Source organism: Alexandromys fortis, unplaced genomic scaffold (genome assembly GCF_014885135.2).
Source record: "Alexandromys fortis isolate MF-2015 unplaced genomic scaffold, M_Fortis_MF-2015_v1.1 scaffold_129, whole genome shotgun sequence".
Lineage (NCBI taxonomy): Eukaryota > Metazoa > Chordata > Mammalia > Rodentia > Cricetidae > Alexandromys > Alexandromys fortis.
This window is the reverse complement of record NW_026068022.1, coordinates 654,765-660,166: the sequence shown is the minus strand read 5'-3', so window position 1 is coordinate 660,166 and position 5,402 is coordinate 654,765. Positions and strand designations below refer to the sequence as shown.

At 34.7% G+C, this 5,402-nt stretch overlaps 1 pseudogene; it reads right to left on the bottom strand.

Moving 5' to 3' along the window:
* The window catches only part of LOC126514443 (calmodulin-like), a 45,213-nt pseudogene extending 40,592 nt beyond the window's left edge, over positions 1–4,621 (bottom strand).
* Positions 4,622–5,402: the final 781 nt, after the last annotated feature.

Genomic DNA, 5,402 nt, shown 5'->3' with positions numbered 1-5,402 from the left:
GAAATGGGAGGTGGAGGGAAATGGGAGGCTGGGAGGAGGCAGAAACTTTTTTTTTCCTTTTCTCAATAAAAGTAAAAAGAAAAAAAAGAATGGGAAGCATATTTTCTCATTACTGTAACATTATGATTCATGACCAACAAATTAAGTAATAAAATAAAAATTTAAAATTAATATTGATATAACAAAGATCAATATTATCTTCATATCACTTAAGTAAGTACAATAATAGAAGAGATTATAACAAAGATCAATATTATCTTCATATCACTTAAGTAAGTACAATAATAGAAGAGATTATAACCATGATTCAGAAATTTCTGGATAAAACAAAAAAAATAAATTTTAGCCACAAATTTATGTACTATTTGTTCAGTTTCTAAGATTCAAGTTCACAGAAAAAATGAGTGATCCTGCACAAATTTAAAAGACATTAATCCCTTTATTTTCTGTTAACTATAATAGATCATGTCAAATTTTCATTGGTGTTATATTATTTCAGGTTAACTAATTAATTCTGCACAATACCGATAAATGAAGCATGACACGGATTTCAATTAATACATATAGTTTTTTTTTTGTGTCTATGTTAGTTAGAATGAGAATGCCCATTCCTATATGCTAGTTGGTTTAAATACTTGACCCAGTTGTTAAGAAAGTTTGGGAAGGATCAGTTGAATGGCCCTTTTAGAGGAGTTATGTCAATGTGACTAGGCTTTAAAAGGGATATCTCAGGACTAGTTAGCTCTCTCTGTATTGTGCATCAAAATGTAAACCCTAAGATACTACTCTAGCACCACATTTACATGTCTTCATATATGTAACCAGACACCTGATATATGGCTAATATCAAGAATATAAAAATAACTAAAAGAAAGCAGATACCAAAAAAAGAAAAGTAAATGTAATTTAAAATGAAGTACAAGCCCTAAAAAAAGAATTCTAAAAATTTTAAAAGGAATAAAATCAAATGGCTGGAAAATGAAATGGTCAACATCCTGAGCTATAAGGAATATACAAATCAAGACTACTTTGAGATTTCATGTTACACTTTTCGAAATGACTAAGAGCAACAGAACAAGTGACAGCTCATGCTTCCAAGTATATGGTCTGGTAGGAATGCAAAGATCTGCTTCAACTATGAAAATCAATGTGTCAATTCCTCAGGAAGATGTGAATTAATCTACCTCAAGATGCAGCAATACTACTTTTGGGCATATAATCAATGAATATATCATATTAACACAAGTATCCTTGCTTCACCATGTTTACTTCTGTTCCATTCATAATAGCCTGTGGAAACAGTCTAGATGTTCCTCAATCCAAGTAATTACTAAGAAAATATTGTGGATCTACACAATAGAGTATTACTCGGGTATTAAAAAGTTAACTCTTGAAATTATTAGGTAAATAGAAATATTCCTGACACAGAAAGAGAATTATTTCACACTATTGCTTTTATGTGGATTTTAGCTGTTAAATCAATAAAAACAAAGCTAGTGTCCATAGAACCATAGAGATTATGTATAAAGAAAGGAATGAAAATATTAAATCTTGTCAGAAAATGAAAATAGAATAGATGGTTGTGGGTGTGTTAGGGTAAAACAGGAGGATCAAATGAGGAAAGGGAGGGAAAATGAAATATGAAAGAGAGAAAAATTCAAAATTAAGGAACATTTGAGGAATAGTGAGAGAAAGCTAAAATTAAGGAACACTTGAGGGATAGTATGCAAATATAATACAGTAGAAGCTTCCAAAAATATATGTATAAATGAAGGTGATCTAAGTTTTATAGCCAAATAATGGGGGACCTTGGGTTCCAACTGGCTGTCTCTTGTCACCAAATGAAACTTCCATCATCAGACTGAGTCTTACCTGGGGTATTTCAATCCACCATATAAATAAACTGAAAGAAAAAAGCCATATGGTCATCTTATTAGATGCTGAAAAAGCATTCGACAAAATCCAACACCCCTTCATGATAATGGTCTTGGCGAGATCAAGGATACAAGGAACATATCCATACATAATAAAAACAATATAGAGCAAGCCAACTTCAAATTAAGTGGAGAGAATGTTAAAGCGATGTCACTAATCTCAGGAACAAGCTAAGGTTGTCCACTCTTTCCATGTCTATTTAACATAGTTCTTGAAGTTCTGTCTAGAGTAATAAGACAACAGAAGGAGATCAGGGGAATGAACATTGGAAAGAAAGAAATAAAATTACAGTATTTGCAGGTAATATGCTAGTATACATAAGTGATCCCAAAATCTCTACCAGAAAATTTTTACAGCTAATAAATATATTCAGCAATGTGGCAGGACACAAGATCAACTAAAAATGCACACTGTGTAAAGATGTATTGTTTTGAATGGTGTAATAAATAGCTGAAGGGCTAATAGCTAGGAAGGAGTTAAAGGCAGAGCACTGGTAGCAAGAAAACACTGAAAAAAAAGGCAGAGTTACTAGTTAGTAAATAAGGAAGCAGGATGGGGAGTACAGAGATGAGGAAATGAGCCAAGTTACAAAGTTTAGATGAAAAAGTATGGATTAGTTTAAGTTATAAGAACTAGTTAGCAACAAGTCTAAAGAAGGCTGAGTATTTATAATTAATAACAAGTCTCTGTGTTATTATTGGTGAGTTGGAAGGTCCGACAAGAAAGTATTGCTGCAGGCAGTAACCTGAGTTAGGGAGGATTCCCATGCAAGTTTCCTTGGCAACAACTAAAAAAAAAAAATCAATAGTCCTCCTATATACAAATTATAAAGAAGTTAAGAAAGAAATCAGAGAAATATCACCCTTCACATTAACCAAAAATAACAAAGTTATCTTGGGATGACACTATCCAAAGAAGTGAAAGACCTGTTCGACAAGAACTTTATGTCTTTGAAGAAAGAAATTGAAGAATATGCCAGAAAATGGAAAGATCTCCCATGTTCTTAGATAGGTAGAATCAATATAATAAAAATGGCAACCTACAGATGAAATGCAATGTCCAGCAAAATTCTTCACAGATGTGAAGGGACAAAACTCAATTTCATATGGAAATACATTATATTTTAAATGACCTTCATGGATACTATACCTTAAAGAAATGATAGTAGAAGTCTTATAATTATAATAAAATACTTGGCAAGTATTTCTTATTAAGAATTTCTGTGATTTGGTAACAGCCTAGATGTTTATTTCACTCTAGTATAATGCACACAGCACTAAACTCAGGCATGCCATCAGGGTTTCGTTGTCACCATGGGGTTAGAGCACATGAAAGGTAAGAGGGCCATTCTACTTCTGAGGCTGTGTCTCAGAGTTTAGTCTTCACCTATTCTCTGTATATAATCCCGAGATAAATCAATTTAAAATGTTTGTTTTCGGTAAACTGGCTATTGATAAATTACCCACGAAACTGTAGAACCCATCTGAGGTATTGAGTTTTCTTTCTTTCTTTCTTTCTTTCTTTCTTTCTTCCTTTCTTTTTTATTTCTTCCTTCCTTCCTTTATTTATTTGTTTTTATTTATTTTTATTGAAAAAAATAATTTCCGCCTCTCCCAGCCTCCCATTTCCCTCCCCCTCCTCTCACCCCTCTCCCCCTCCCTCTCCAGTCCGAAGTGCAGTCAGAGTTCCCTGCCCTGTGGAAAGTCCAAGGTCCTCCCCACTCCATTTTGGAAAGTGAGCATCCAAACTGGCTAGGCTCCCCCAAAGCCAGAACATGAAGTAGGATCAAAACCCAGTGGCATTGTCCTTGGCTTCTCAGCAGCCCTCATTGTCCGCCATATTCAGAGAGTCCGGTTTTATCCCATGTTTTTTCAGTTGTAGTCCAGCTGGCCTTGGTGAGCTCACAATAGATCAGCCCCACTGTCTCCGTGGGTGGGTGCACCCCTCGTGGTCCTGACTTCTTTGCTCATATTCTCCCTCCTTCTGCTCCTCATTGGGACATTGGGAGCTCATTCTGGTGCTCCAATGTATGAGTATTATACTATAAAACATGTGGGGCTTAATCTTTATGAGACAGGTCCAGAAACCAATACATGTTGATTTTGTGTGTGTGCAGAAGGTATGTTTGTCCCTTTTCTACATAAAACAAAATGAATAAACTTTTTCTTTTTCTTTCTTTGTAACAGGTAAGTAAAAGATTTCAATTTGATTCTTATAGAGGGAAAAGTAATTGAAAATAGGTATTTTGCAATCATCATTTGCACAAATTTTTCATGGCTGACTTGTCTCTCTCCATCAATATCTGGTTCTCTAATCATATCATCTAATACTTCATTTGTTAGTTTTTCTCCTAAGTTTGTTCTGACGTGGTACCGTTCTACTGTGCTGATGTAAGAACTTCCATCCTCGCCAAAGATAAAATGTCACATGGATTTCTTCTTCACTATCTGTATCTTACATTTGACTATCCATCATGACCAAGCACTCCAGGAAGTCAATGGTGCTACTCCCATCATCTTCCCCTTTACTGATCATATCTGCAATTCAGCTTCTCTTGGGTTTTGAGCCAGTTACATCATGAAAATCCCAAGTTCCTTTGTTATGATGGTGTCATCATCATTTTTATTGAATAAGAAGAGACTTTCTTGAATTTGTCAATCTCTTCTTCAGTAAGGAGATGAGCCATAGTGATAGCTAAATAAGAGCACAATAGACAAGGATGACTACAACAGTGCAGGAGCTGTGACTGCTGAGCTGCATCTGCTAATAATACTGCCACTAAAGTACTACCTGCTCTGTACTGTGAGTCACATGTTGTGGTCCTGTTATTCTCTAAAACTTTTATTATAAAGAGGTTTTCGATTTTTTTCAAAGTTTTTTCTTTCCTATCGAGATAATCATGTGAAATACCCAGGATAGCTAAAACAATCATGTATAATAAAACAAAAACTTCCAGAGGTATCAGCATATCTGATTTCAAACTCTGCTATGTAGCTATAATAATAAAAACCACACGATAATGGCATTAACAAAAAGATAGGTGGATCATGGCAATTGAATGAAATACCCCAGCATAAATTCACATACTTATGAATACCTGATTTTTTGGCAAAGAAGCCAAAATGATACAATGGAAATAAGAAAATACCTACAACAAGTAGTTGTGGTCTAACTGGATGTCATTTAGAATAATGAAAATAGATCCATGTCTATGACTGAGCACAAAACTCAAGTCCAAGAGCATCAAAGACCTCAACATAAATCTAGATACACTAAAACTGATAGAAGAGAAAGTGGAAATAGCCTTGTATGTGTTGACATAGGTGGTGTGGGAGGTCCTTCTGTCTATGTGTTGCTTTTATTGGTTAATAGATGAGAAACATAAAGAAATGTTCAATATCCTTTGTTGTTGGAATTCCACTTGTATGTTCCCGGCTGCTCACACCTGAAATAACCACACAGAAACT